The sequence below is a fragment of the Eschrichtius robustus genome, chromosome 1, assembly GCF_028021215.1.
Source record: "Eschrichtius robustus isolate mEscRob2 chromosome 1, mEscRob2.pri, whole genome shotgun sequence".
Classification (NCBI taxonomy): domain Eukaryota; kingdom Metazoa; phylum Chordata; class Mammalia; order Artiodactyla; family Eschrichtiidae; genus Eschrichtius; species Eschrichtius robustus.
Window position 1 is genome coordinate 177767449 of NC_090824.1, and position 15636 is coordinate 177783084.

Genomic DNA, 15636 nt, shown 5'->3' on the forward strand with positions numbered 1-15636 from the left:
AATCTGATTACTTTAGATTCCTCATATAAGCAGAATTATACAGTATTCATCTTACTGTGACTGGCCTATTTCACTTAGCATAATGTCCTCTATATTCATGCATGTGTCACAATGGCAGAATTTCCTTATTTTTTAAGGCTGAGTAATATTCTATTGTACGTATGTAGCTGAAAGGATGGTGATAGAATGGGGGCCTATGGAGGTGTCCGTAAGCTCGCTTTTGCATACATTTTGTTTAAAGTCTTTATGTGACAGGCACCAAGAGCTATCAAGGAGGCAATGATATGATAAGAGGCTCTGTGATAGGAGAGCATTGAGCAAGGGATTTTCACAAAGTAAAAATGGAACAACAATTCAATAGTGTCTATAAAACATTCCTATTCTGAAATGAGAGAGGAAGACAATGAGTCAGAGTAGTAGAGAAATCAAATATCATGACACTCATTTAGGTTACATAGAGAATAAGATCAAAGATAGACGAAGAGAGAGAGACGCATAGATAAATCTATATAGATTTGGAGTTGAGTGTAAGGCCAGCCATCCTAATACAGTCATCCCTCATTATCCTTGGGGGAGTGGTTCCAGGACCCTCACGATACCAAAATCCAAAGGTGCTTAAGTCCCTTACAAAAAATGGCTAGTACACTCAGACCCTCTATCTTTGGATTCCATACCCCGGGATTCAACCAACAAATTTTCTCTCTGCAGTGGGTTGAATTCATGGATTTGGAGCCCGCAGATAACAGAGGGCCTGTTGTATACTTACCCCATTTACAGTCCCTGTCCAAAGTAATTTAAGTATCAGAATCTTACATTTTAGTTAGGATCTTAAGATCCAATGTCTTTAAAATTTATCTTTTCCTTCCTTCTCTATTACAGGATGAAATTGAATGGATTTTGGAGCAGGAAGTTTTCAGTTCAATAATTGAATACTTCCTCTTTTGCCACTCTGGAATGACAAAAATAATCTGAAGAAGAGATAGCTAAAATAAATTTCTGAGTACTTTTTACTCTTTCTTAGTGGTCAGATAAAATATTTGCCCAAAAGTATGTCTATGTGTATGTATGTATGTGTATACACATGAAGGCATCCTTTGCTTCCCTTCTAAGCATTAACAAACAACAAAAAGCTTTCTAACAAGGGGGACACTTTAAAATGTTTCCAAGTAATGTCTCCACCCTTGTCGCTATATTACATTTAATACCTGCTAGGATAAGCAATTGCCCAGGTGAATGTTATGTACTGTACTGCAGAGGTTTACAGGAATTTGTAGAGATATGGGAAAACAATAATGTCAGAATTAGAGACAATGTCTTTCTATTCTGAATTCAAACTATTGTAGATTCACATGAATGACTTGTTTATTTTCACCCAAATCCCCCTCTTAAATGCTTCCTGTGCCAATAGGATCTACAAAGCCAGATAGAATTTTAATATGGGATGACAAGCTTAAAATTTGTCATACTTTGTGTTACACATTGAATATATCTTTCTTTCTCCTCTTTTATTTACAATATATTGCAATTCTTGCAATATATTTCCAACTCTATTTTGCATTTCAGTAGCAAATCAATTTGAATTTAACAAGTGAACTCTAGATTATTTGCACATAAAACATTTCAGTTTAAATTCCACAGAGCCCTACCTAGGCCAGTGCATTTGTTTGCTAAATCTGCCATAACAAATAGCACAGACTGAGTGGTTTAAACGGCAGAAATTTACCGTCTCATAGTTCTGGAGGCTTCAAGTCCCAGACGAAGGTATCAGCATGGCTGGTTCCTTCTTAGAGCTATGAGGGAAGACTCAGTTGCAGGCCTCTCTTTGGCTTATAGGTGGCATTCTTCTCCCTGTGTTTTTTCACATCATCTTCTCTCTCTGTGGGTCCAAATTTCCCCTTTTTATAAGAACAGCAGTCATTTTGGATTAGGGCCCACTCTAATGACCTCATCTTAACTTGATTATCCCTGTAAAGAACCTGTCTCCAAATACTGTCACAATTTTGAGGTACTGGTGGTTAAGATGTCAACATAAGACTTTTAGGGAGCACAATTCAACCTGTAACAGCCAGAGACTTGAAAATAAAACAAATCTATGTAGGTGTATATATAGTTACAGGCATGTGGGTGTGGGCACATGCATGTGTGTGTATGCAAATTGCATATATATGTGTGGGTGTATACATACAAACATATATGTGATTATGTATTTTTCATTATAGTTTATTTTCTTGGAAAATCAATAGTAAATGAAAATTTCAGACTAATAACATTTTATATATGCCTATTCCATTAAAATTTTAAAAGTTACTGTGTCTTTGAATCCTCACCACACTGTTTGCATATTTTTTAATATAGATTTTCCTATGCTCTAGTGTAGAAAAACCTGAGTATCCACTCTTTCAAATTAATCCACTGATCAATTGGCATGTGAAGAAAGGATTGAAAACAACAAATAGAAAATAGTGCTCGCTTCGGCAGCACATATACTAAAATTGGAACGAAACAGAGAAGATTAGCATGGCCCCTGCGCAAGGATGACACGCAAATTCGTGAAGCGTTCCATATTTTTGATGCAAGAGGGAAGAGATACGGGAACATATATATATGTATAACTGATTCACTTTGTTATAAAGCAGAAACTAACACACCATTGTAAAGCAATTATACTCCAATAAAGATGTTTAAAAAAAAAAAAAGAGTAAAAAGAAAAAGAAAAGAGAGAGAAAAGGCAAAAAATAAAATCACTCATAATCTCCTTTATGATAAAAAAAAAAAAAAAGAAAGAAAATAGTGTGGATTAGGTACCCATCCCATGAGAAGGTCGTTGCCCAATGAAAGTTTGTTCAAAATGAGGGGATGCCATAGTGATAAACACTTCAGTCATTTCTATAGAATCTGATGATAAAGTGCACACTATTGCAGTACAGGAAGGTAGCACCAAAGACAATTTCGAAAAACACCCATCATCCCATTTTCCACACTTGCAGTAAAAATAAAACTGAATCTTCACAGTAATTTTAACTAAACACTGATAACATGGAATAATATTTCAAATGCTATCCTTGATGGTTACATATCTCACAAGGCTTAATCATGTTTTTGGTCTATTACAGCCATCTACTTCTTTTTACACTTTCATTGATGTAAACTTTATATACTATAAAATTCATCCATTTACAATCATTTGATGATTTTTAGCAAATTTACAGTTTCGCAAGCTTCCCTACAATCCAGTTTTAGAACACCTCCATCACTCCACAAATTTCTCTGCAGCTGCTTTTCAGTCAATCCCATTCCCACCTCCAGCCCCAAGGAACTACTGATCTGCTTTCTTTTTTTTTTTTTAATTTAATTTATTTGTTTTTTATACAGCAGGTTCTTATTAGTTATCTTATTTTATACATATTAGTGTATATATGTCAATCCCGATCTCCCAATTCATCCCACCACCACCCCATCACCTTGCTTTCCCTCCTCGGTATCCATACGTTTGCTCTCTACATCTGTGTCTCTACTTCTTTTTTTTTTTTTTTTAAAGGTTAAGCAGAAGCAACAGTAGCATCTTTTTTTTTTTTTTTAATATTATTTATTTATTTATTTTTTTAATTTTTGGCTGTGTTGGGTCTTCGTTTCTATGCGAGGGCTTTCTCTAGTTGCGGCAAGCGGGGGCCACTCTTCATCGCGGTGCGCGGGCCTCTCACTGTCGCGGCCTCTCTTGTTGCGGAGCACAGGTTCCAGACGCGCAGGCTCAGTAGTTGTGGCTCACGGGCCTAGTTGCTCCATGGCATGTGGGATCTTCCCAGACCAGGGCTCGAACCCGTGTCCCCTGCATTGGCAGGCAGATTCTCAACCACTGCGCCACCAGGGAAGCCCTGTGTCTCTATTTCTGTCCTGCAAACTGGTTCATCTGTACCATTTTTCTAGACTCCACATATATGCATTAATATACGATATTTGTTTTTCTCTTTCTGACTTACTTCACTCTGTATGACAGTCTCTAGGTCCATCCATGTCTCTGCAAATGACCCAATTTCATTCCTTTTACGGCTGAGTAATATTCCATTGTATATATGTACCACATCTTCTTTATCGATTCATCTGTCGATGGGCATCTAGGTTCCTTCCATGACCTGGCTATTGTAAATAGTGCTGCAATGAACATTGGAGTGCAGGTGTCATTTTGAATAATGGTTTTCTCAGGGTATATGCCCAGTGGTGGGATTGCTGGGTCGTATGGTAGTTTTATTTTTAGTTTTTTAAGGAACCTCCATACTGTTCTGCATAGTGGCTGTATCAATTTACATTCCCACCAAAAGTGCAAGAGGGTTCTCTTTTCTCCACACTCTCTCCAGCATTTGTTGTTTGCAGATTTTCTTATGATGCCCATTCTAACTGGGGTGAGGTAATACCTCATTGTAGTTTTGATTCGCATTTCTCTAATAATTAGTGATGTTGAGCAGCTTTTCATGTGGCTCTTGGCCATTGTATATCTTTTTTGGAGAAATGTCTATTCAGGTCTTCTGTCCATTTTTCAATTGGGTTGTTTGTTCTTTTAATATGGAGCTGCATGAGCTGTTTATATATTTTGGAAATTAATCCTTTGTCTGTTGATTCATTTGCAAATATTTTCTCCCATTCTGAGGGTTGTCTTTTCATCTTGTTTATAGTTTCCTTTGCTGTGCAATAGCTTTTAAGTTTTATCAGGTCACATGTGTTTGTTTTTGTTTTTATTTCTATTACTCTAGAAGGTGGGTCAAAAAAGATCTTGCTGTGATTTATGTCAAAAAGTGTTCTTCCTACGTTTTCCTCTAAGTGTCTTGTAATGTCCAGTCTTACCTTTAGGTCTTTAATCCATTTGGAGTTTATTTTTGGCTATGGTGTTAGGGAGTGTTCTAATTTCATTCTTTTACATGTAGCTGTCCAGTTTTCCCAGCATCACTTATTGAAGAGACTGTCTTTCTCCACTGTATATCCTTGCCCCCTTTGTCATAGATTAGTTGACCATAGGTGCGTGGGTTTATCTCTGGGTTTTCTATCCTGTTCCATTGATCTATATTTCTGTTTTTGTGCCAGTACCATACTGTCTTGATTACTGTAGTATAGTGTGAAGTCCTGGAGCCTGATTCCTCCAGCTCCGTTTTTCTTTCTCAAGATTGCTTTGGCTATTCGGGGTCTTTTGTGTTTCCATACAAATTGTGCAATTTTTTGTTCTAGTTCTGTGAAAAATGCCATTGGTAGTTTGATAGGGATTGCACTGAATCTGTAGATTGCTTTGGGTAGTATGGTCATTTTCACAATATTGATTCTTCTAATCCAAGAACATGGTATATCTCTCCATCTGTTTGTGTCATCTTTGATTTCTTTCATCAGTGTCTTATAGTTTTCTGAGTAAAGATCTTTTACCTCCTTGGGTAGGTTTATTCCTAGTTATTTTATTCTTTTTGTTGCAGTGGTGAATGGGATCGTTTCCTTAATTTCTCTTTCTGATCTTTTGTTGTTAGTGTATAGGAATGCAAGAGATTTCTGTGCATTAATTTTGTATCCTGCAACTTTACCATATTCATTGATTAGCTCTAGTAGTTTTCTGGTGGCATCTTTAGGATTATCTATGTATAGTATCATGTCATCTGAAAACAGTGACAGTTTTACTTCTTCTTTTCCAATTTGTATTCCTTTTATTTCTTTTTCTTCTCTGATTGCCGTGGCTAGGACTTCCAAAACTATGTTGAGTAATAGTGGTGAGAGTGGACATCCTTGTCTTGTTCCTGATCTTAGAGGAAATGCTTTCAGTTTTTCACCATTGAGAATGATGTTTGCTGTGGGTTTGTCATATATGGCCTTTATTTTGTTGAGGTAGGTTCCCTCTATGCCCACTTTCTGGAGAGTTTTTATCATAAATGGGTGTTGAATTTTGTCAAAAGGTTTTTCTGCATGTATTGAGATGATCACATGGTTTTCATTTCATTTTGTTAATACGGTGTATCACATTGATTGATTTGCGTATACTGAAGAATCCTTGCATCCCTGGGATAAATCCCACCTGATTATGGTGTATGATCCTTTTAACGTGTTGTTGGATTCTGTTTGCTAGTAGTTTGTTGAGGATTTTTGCAACTATATTCATCAGTGATATTGGTCTGTAATTTTCTTTTTTTGTAGTATCTTTGTCTGGTTTTGGTATCAGGGTGATGGTAGCCTCGTAGAATGAGTTTGGGAGTGTTCCTTCCTCTGCAATTTTTTGGAAGAGTTTGAGAAGGATGGGTGTTAGCTCTTCTCTAAATGTTTGATAGAATTCACCTGTGAAGCCATCTGGTTCTGGACTTTTGTTTGTTGGAAGACTTTTAATCAGAGTTTCAATTTCATTCTTTTGATTGGTCTGTTCATATTTTCTGTTTCTTCCTGGTTCAGTCTTGGAAGGTTATACCTTTCTAAGAATTTGTCCGTTTCTTCCAGGTTGTCCATTTTATTGGCATAGAGTTGCTTGTAGTAGTCTCTTAGGATGCTTTGTCTTTCTGCAGTGTCCACTGTAACTTCTCCTTTTTCATTTCTAATTCTATTGATTTGAGTCTTCTCCCTCTTTTTCTTGATGAGTCTGGCTAAATGTTTATCAATTTGGTTTCTCTTCTCAAAGAACCAGCTTTTAGTTTTATTGATCTTTGTTATTGTTTTCTTTGTTTCTACTTCATTTATTTCTGCTCTGATCTTTATGATTTCTTTCTTTCTTCTAACTTTGGGCTTTGTTTGTTCTTCTTTCTCTAGTTCCTTTAGGTGTAAGGTTAGATTGTTTATTTGAGATTTTTCTTGTTTCTTGAGGTAGGATTGTATTGCTATAAACTTCCCTCTTAGAACTGCTTTTGTTGCATCCCATAGGTTTTGGATCATCGAGTTTCGTTGTCATTTGTCTCTAGGTATTTTTTGATTTCCCCTTTGATTTCTTCAGTGATCTCTTGGTTATTTAGTAGCATATTGTTTAGCCTCCATGTGTTTCTGTTTTTTATGTTTTTTTCCTGTAATTTATTTCTAATCTCATAGCATTGTGGTTGGAAAAGATGCTTGATACAATTTCAATTTTCTTAAATTTTTGAGGCTTGATTTTTGACCCAAGATGTGATCTACCCTGGAGAATGTTCCATGTGCACTTGAGAAGTATAATCTGCTGTTTTAGGATGGAATGTCCTATAAATATCAATTAAATCTATCTGGTCCATTGTGTCATTTAAAGCTTGTGTTTCCTTATTAATTTTCTGTCTGGATGATCTGTCCATTGGTGTAAGTGGGGTGTTAAAGTCCCTTACTATTATTGTGTTACTGTTGATTTCTCCTTTCATGGTTGTTAGCATTTGCCTTATGTATTGAGGTGCTCCTATGTGGGTGCATGTATATTTATAATTGTTATATATTTTTCTTGGATTGATCCCTTGATCATTATGTAGTGTCCTTCCTTGTCTATTGTAACATTCTTTATTTTAAAGTCTATTTTATCTGATATGAGTATTGCTACTCCAGCTTTCTTTTGATTTCCAGTTGCATGCAATATCTTTTTCCATCCCCTCACTTTCAGTCTGTATGTGTCCCTAGGTCTGAAGTGGGTCTCTTGTAGATAGCATATATATGGGTCTTGTGTTCGTACCCATTCAGCAATCCTGTGTCTTTTGGTTGGAGCATTTAATCCAGTCACATTTAAGGTAATTATCGATATGTATTTCCCTATTACCATTTTCTTAATTGTTTTGGGTTGGTTTTCGTAGGTTCTTTTCTTCTCTTGTGTTTCCCACTTAGAGAATTTCCTTTAGCGTTTGTTGTAGAGTTGGTTTGGTGGTGCTAAATTCTCTTAGCTTTTGCTTGTCTGTAAAGCTTTGATTTCTCCATCAAATCTGAATGAGATCCTTGCCAGGTAGAGTAAGCTTGGTTGTAGGTTCTTCCCTTTCATCACTTTAAATATATCGTGCCACTCCCTTCTGGCTTTTAGAGTTTCTGCTGAGAAATCAGCTGTTAACCTTATGGGAGTTCCCTGTGTGTTATCTGTCGTTTTTCCTTGTTGCTTTTAATAATTTTTCTTTGTCTTTAATTTTTGTCAATTTGATTACTATGTGTCTCAGTGTATTTCTCCTTGGGTTTATCCTGCCTGGGGCTCTCTGTGCTTCCTGGACTTGGGTGGCTATTTCCTTTTCCATGTTAGGGAAGTTTTCGACTATAGTCTCTTCAGATATTTTCTCGGGTCCTTTCTCTCTCTCTTTTCCTTCTGAGACCCTTATAATGCGAATGTGGTGTGTTTAATGTTGTCCCAGAGGTCTCTTAGGCTGTCTTCATTTCTCCTCATTCTTTTTTCTTTATTCTGTTCCACTGCTGTGATTTCCACCATTCTGTCTTCCAGGTCACTTATCCGTTCTTTTGTCTCAGTTATTCTGCTATTAATTCTTTCTAGTGTATTTTTCATTTCACATATTGTATTGTTCATCTCTGTTTGTTTGTTCTTTAATTCTTCTAGGTCTTTGTTAAACATTTCTTGCATCTTCTCGATCTTTGTCTCCATTCTTTTTCTGAGGTCCTGGATCACCTTCACTAATCTGGTACATAGTCTTCTGCCTTTTCATTTTGTCTATCTTTCTGTGAATGTGGTTTTCGTTCCACAGGCTGCAGGATTGTAGTTCTTCTTGCTTCTTCTGTGGATGAGGCTTGTGCAAGCTTCCTTATGGGAGGGACTGGTGGTGGGTAGAGCTGGCTGTCGCTCTGGTGGGAAGAGCTCAGTAAAACTTTAATCCACTTGTCTGCTGATGGGTGGGGCTGAGTTCCCTCCCTGCTGGTTGTTTGGCCTGAAGTGACCCTGCACTGGAGCCTACAGGCTCTTTGGTGGGGCTAATGGGGGACTCTCGGAGGGCTCACGCCAAGGTGTACTTCCCAGAACTTCTGCTGCCACTGTCCTTGTCCCTGTGGTGAGCCACAGTTGCCCCCCACCTCTGCAGGAGACCCTCCAACACTGGCAGGTAAGTCTGGTTCAGTCTCTTATGAGGTCACTGCTCTTTCCCCCTGGGTCCTGATGCTCACACTACTTTGTGTGTGCCCTCCAAGAGTGGAGTCTCTGTTTCCCCCAGTCCTGTCAAAGTCCTGCAGTCAAATTCCCCTAGCCTTCAAAGTCTGATTCTCTGGGAATTTCTCCTCCCATTGCCAGACCCCCAGGTTGGGAAGCCTGACGTGGGGCTCAGAACCTTCACTCCAGTGGGTGGACTTCTGTGGAATAATTGTTCTCCAGTTTGTGAGTCACCCAGCGTTTATGGGATTTGGTTTTATTGTGATTGTGCCCCTCCTACTGTCTCATTGCAGCTTCTCCTTTGTCTTTGGATGTGGGGTATCTTTTTTGGTGAGTTCCAGGTGTCTTCCTGTTGATGATTGTTCAGCAGTTATTTGTGATTCTGGTGCTCTTGCAAGAGGGAGTGAGCGCACGTCCTTCTACTCCGCCATCTTGAACCAATCTCTCCTCTGATCTGCTTTCTGTCTCTATAGGTTTGTCTTTCTTAGAAATTTCAAATAAGTAGGATCATAAAATATGTAGTCCTTTGTGTCTAAATTCTTGACATTTATCTATATTGTAGACTGGTTCACTAGTTTGTTCCTTTTAATTTATGAACACCATTTCATTGTATCGATAAACTACATGTTGTCTATTTATTCACCTGTGATGTACATTTGGATTATTTACAGTTTGGCATGAATAATACTGCTGTGAACAGTCACAAATAAGACTATGTGTATGCTTTTGCTTCTCTTGAGTAGATTTCCAGGAGAGAAATTTTGAGGTTGATATAATTGCATGTCTAAATTTTTTAGAAACTGCTGAAGTGTCTTCAATATTTTACATTCCCATTAAAAATGTATGAGGATTCAAGTTGTTCCAAAACCTTGCAAAAACACTTGGTATTGTTGTCCTGAAGTCCAAGTTATCATTTTTTTCTTTTGTGGATTGTGTCCTTGAGGTCATATTTTATTTTTTTCAGGAAGTTTTATAGTTTTAGCTCTTACATTTAGGTCTATGATCCACATTCCAGAAAATGTTTGTGTATGGTGTGAAGTAGGGTGATAAGCCTTTTTTTTTTTTTTTTTTTTTTTTAACATGTAAATAGTTGTTCTGGCACCATTTATTGAAAATCTATTCTTTCCTCCACTGAACTGCTTTTGTACCCTTTTGGAAGATCAACTAGTTGGTTTTTGGATTAAACCAACTTTGCATTTCCGGAGTTAATCCCACTTAGTCATGGGGTATAATCTTTTACATAGACTAGTTGTTGGGTCTGGTTTGGTGATATTTTGTTAAGGATTTTTGTATCTATATCCAGGAAGAATATTGGTTCTTTTCCTTGTGATGTCTTTGTCTAACTTAGGTGTCATTACTTGCATCTTACTTAGTAATGCTCTCATAAAATGAGTTGAGAAGTGTTCCAGAAATATTAATTCTAGAATTCAAGATGATTTTAAAAGAGTGCTTCCTAATCTATTTATTGAGAAAATGTAGTGGTTGACAAATGCTAACACTGGCTGGATTTCAAGGTCTGATTATTATTTTTTAAATTCCTGTGAATTATTAAAAATCACAGAGCTCACTCTTGTGATCTGATGCAGTTGATCTCTTCTCCTTTATCTGATTATGTTTTTAAAACAAAGATATTGAGAACTTTTATAATGTGAGTCTGGAACAAAATAAAATTGCACTTAAAACTTCTATTATTTGTAAAATAGCCAGAAAATCCTACTGGTCTTTTATAAGAAACTTGGTGCAAAAGCAATTATTGGATATTTTATTTTTAAAATTTAGAAATATTATTTTAATATTATAGGAAATTTCCATCAATTTTTACACATCAATTTCTTATTCACTCCTGGGTTATATTTGATGCTTACTGCTAAAAAAAGAGTTATACAGAATGAAACTATAATTTCTGCAGAAGTATACTCATGTGTTTTGGCAAGTTGTAACAGAAATTTTCAGCAGTTAGTGTAAGCCAGGTGAGGATAGATTCAGATTCACCCATAATATGAAACTAGGCATTCTAGAAACTAAAACTATTTTCTCACCCTATCATATTCAAATAGACATGCTATGAGGAAAGAGGCATTATTATACCTCCAGACTGGAACAGTTAACTCTGCTTCTAAGCTAGTTCAGTTTGAAATTTCCTATTCCGGTGGTATCTGTGTGAGAGAGTGGAAGGGATAGAAGAAACGGTGGGACTGTAGAGTGGGAAAGATCATAGTGACATCTGGTCCAGCAGTCATATGAGTGAGGAGACTGGAAAGTTAACTTGCTCAAATCCATATATGAACCAGATTATTCTGAGCTGGGGTCAGAACCCAGTTCTCTTGACACCCAGTAGAAGGTATTTTCTACTGTATTCTGATGCAGTTCTAATGGTTTTGGTTTGTAGGAGTAGCTTGTTCATTTCCTGGGACCAAAGTATAGAAAATAGTGGCACAGAACGCTGCCATTATTTGCAAAGCAATTTCCCATATTTACCACTGCAGTGTTCAACTTTACCAGATGGTGCTCCCCATATTTTCAGACTGGAGAGGCCAGGTGCCTATGCACAGTATTAATGGAGGTGGGGATAGTTAGTGTGATCTGCATCTTAGGATAGACTTTAATAATGAGAAGCATATCTGCAGGGAAGTGAAGAGTCTGATTACATGTCAAAGAAAGAAATGTAAGCTTAGCCTGGGAAAGAATAGGCAGAGGTGGCTTGAAATAATGATTTCCAAAGATTTGTTGGACTAAAATAGGAAAAGTGAATAAATATTTTCTGTGTAATCTGCAGAGAACAGAAGTAGGGGAAAAGGTGAGGCAGACTTTGACTCAATAAGAAATTGTTGACAGTTAACAGCTGTTCAGAAATGAAATCAACCATGTTGTCTGGTCTCATTTAAACTCATTATTTTGAACCCTTAGAGAGTCACTTAATGTTGTCTTGGTAATTTTATTCTAAGTCCCTAGGTTAATCACCCTCTCATTCTCCAAACGTATTTTTTCGTTTTTCTTCTCTCCAAACACCTAACACCTCCTGTCATCTTCACTCTCCTCTAGTGTCCTTGTTTTTCACTTTTCTGAGAAAACTGAAGAAGTCAGAAAAGAACTTTCAGAAACCCCCATTAGCACATATACAGACCTACCGCCATCTATACCCAAACACTTTGTATTTTTGTCTATTACCATAGATTGCTGTCCATGCTTCTGGTCAAAGCCATTATATCTCCTTTGGCACTACAAAACATCTCCCATTTCCTAGTAAAGGGCATCACTCAGCAACTTCCCCTCTCTTTCCTACATGTGTTTTTTGGCTTTCCTGTATACTTTCCATCATAATACAAAAATATTGCTATCTCTTCTATCAAAAAAAATACCTCCCTTGACAAGCTCTTCTGTACCAACTACCAGTCATTTCTTTTCCTCTTCTTTACTCCCCTAGAAAGTATTGTCTATACTTACTGACTCCAGTTCCTCTTTGCCCAGTCCCTCATAAATCTATCCAAATCACTATTTTACCCTGACACCACTGAAACAAAATTGCTATTCTGAAGGTCTGGTGATTCCATGATGCTAAATTCAATGACCAATTCTTAGTTTTCACCTGCCTGGAACCACCAGCAGCATCTGACACAGTACATCATTTCCTCCTTGTTGATGCACTGTCTTTCTGTGGCTTCCAGGTTGCCACATGCGCTTGGCTTTTCCTCCTACCTCTCTGGTCACATCTTATCAGTTTCTCCTCCTGTCTTCTTAATTTTGGGATGCCCCACAGTCCAGCCCTTAGACTCCATATTCCAGTCTCCCTTATCTGACAGCCTACGCAGTATCTTTACTTGGATGTCTCATAGTTATCTGAAACTTAACATGTCCCAAACCAGATCCCTGACTGTCAAACATAAACCCTCTTGCTTCCAGGTTCCTACATATCAGCTGAAGGCAATCTCTTCTTCCAGATGTTCAAACCCAAACTCTTGGAATTGTCTTTGTCAGCTCTAACTCTCTTTCCCTCACACTGCATATCCAATCAGTCTGAAAGTCCTATTTGTTTTAACTTCAAAATATATCCAAAACCTAACCACTTCTCATGACTTTCACTGATACTACTCTGGTTTCAATCACTATAATATTGTACATGGATTTCTGCAATGACCTCCTAATTGGCCTTTTGTCAGCATAGCCTATCCTCAACAATCCAGCCAGAATGAGAAGGGAGAACAGGTGATGTCACTCCTATGTTCATAGCACTGTAATGACTTCCATTTTCAGAGTAAAAGGAAAAAATCTTTCAATATCTCCTAAGGCCTAAGTGATTCGGTTCTCATTTTCTTCTCACATCCTGGTCCATCATCCACTTTACACACCATGCTCTTCCTTCTCGGTCTCAACCAGAGGTAGATTCTTACCTTAGGATGTTTGCACTGGCCGTTTCTTCTGCTATAAATGTTCTTTCCTCAATCTCTCTGTGGCTAACTCTTTCCTTCTTCAAGTCATTAGTCAAATCTCACATTCTCAACAAATCTTACTGTGACTCCACTGTTTAAAATTGCAGTCTATCTCTCTACTATGGATTCTCCCTACCATATATACATACACACACACTTTAAAAGTTCCATAGCATATTAGCATATTACCTACTAACATGGCCTGAAATATTCCTATTTATTAGCTTTATTTTCTTATTGTCTATTCTATCCCTTCCCTCACCTACCTCCTGCAGAATGTAAGCTCTTGGGTATAGGGATCATCATGTCATTGACTTATTTCAGGTGTCTAGAATAGTAATAGCTAAATAAATTGAATGAATAAAAGAATGAAGGTAGAGAATGATATCATCATTACTAGGAGTCAAACAAATTTTCAGAAATAAGACTATGAAATTAGACTACATAAATCTCTAAGTTTCTTTTTTTCCTGTGAGTTGAAGTATTTCTATTATGGGTATAGAAGTATTATGAAATATGAATCAACAAAATAAATCTTATTTTAAAAGTATTTATTATCACCAAACTCTTACGAGGTAAATGAATTTTTTAATATATTCATAGTTTAAAAAAAAAAGTATGATCTTCTGTTTCCAGGAATATGGAGTAGGTGTATTTTCCCTATTCCTTTCATTAAGTAACACTAAAAAAATCTGGGACTTCCCTGGTGGTGCAGTGGTTAAGAATCTGCCTGCCAATGCAGGAGACATGGTTTCGAGCCCTGGTCCAGGAAGATCCCACGTGCCACGGAGCAACTAAGCCCGTGTGCCATAACTACTGAGCCTGCACTCTAGAGCCCATGAGCCACAACTACTGAGCCTGCGTGCCACAACTACTAAAGCCCACATGCCTAGAGCCCATGCTCCACAACAAGAGAAGCCACCACAATGAGAAGACCACACACCACAACGAAGAGTAGTCCCTGCTCACCGTAACTAGAGAAAGCCCGCACACAACAATGAAGACCCAAAGCAAACAAAAATAAATGAATGAATAAATAAATTTTTAAAAAGCTATTAAAAAAAATCTGGACCTTATACATAAAACAAACATAAGGATACTCTGAAAGGCAGAGAAAAGAAGGAAGATTGGCTAAGGATACAAGGAATAACATAGTGATAAGTTTCCTGGGTTTTATTTTGCCATTAAAAAGTTGAATAACCAGAAACCTAGAAACACCGACAGATATAGATGTAAAAGATCTAACAAAAGTCTGTCTATATCCAGAGGATCAGGAAAAAGGCAGCCTAGCAAGAGAGAAACTTTTAGACAATAACTGCTCTACTCCAGACAAACACCACAGAAAAAACTCTTCCCCCACCTCAGCAGCAGAAACTGAATGGGAAAGCCTAGAAATTCCCGCCTAGCCAGACGGTAATGAGTTACCCCAAGTCATTTGCTGGGTTGTGGTCAGAGAATGACATATAGGGGTGCTTATCTTTTATCTCTACAATGTGGTAATAATCCCTCCCACATTGAGTGGAGACTGTGTGTGGAGCAGTAACAATGCACTTCTACCAGCCAGAAAGGTTTTGGTGGAGGCCTAATGGACTATTCTGCCAGCAGTAATAAAGTGTCAACCCAGGCTGGGTGAGGAGCTGGACTTACACCACAGCTGCTAGTAATGAGGCAGTGACCCTCCCTTACCCAGATGGAGTGATGTCAAAGGAAGCCAGCAGAAACTGAAGGCTTAAATAAAATCCAGACTCTCATAGCATAATATGCAAAATCCTCAGATGTCAATCAAAAATTATGCATCATTCCAAGAACCAAGAAGATTTCAAATGGAGTCAAAGAAAACCGTCAATAGATGCCAACATCAAAATGACAGAGATGTTAGAATTATCTGCAAAAGATGTTAAAGCAGCAATCATAAAAATGCTTCAATGAGCAATTGCAAAAACATTTGAAACAAATGATAAGAGAGAGCATCTCAGCAAAGAAACAGAAAGTCTCATCAATGAATTAAAAGAATAAAGAAGAACTAAAGAGAAATTTTGTAAAATACAAAAAAAGAAAAAACTCAAGAGGATTGAGCTGTAGGATGGAAGGGGCAGAGGAAAGAATGAGTGAACTGGAAGATAGAATAAGAGGAATTACCCAATGTGAACAACAGAGACAAAATAGGCTGGCAAAAAATTC

At 37.5% G+C, this 15636-nt stretch overlaps 1 non-coding gene across 1 annotated transcript; it reads left to right on the top strand.

The window, feature by feature from the left end:
* Positions 1 to 2462: 2462 nt before the first annotated feature.
* On the top strand, positions 2463 to 2569 carry LOC137753563 (U6 spliceosomal RNA). The gene has a single exon (XR_011071508.1). It is a non-coding gene; the product is annotated as a U6 spliceosomal RNA (small nuclear RNA).
* Positions 2570 to 15636: the final 13067 nt, after the last annotated feature.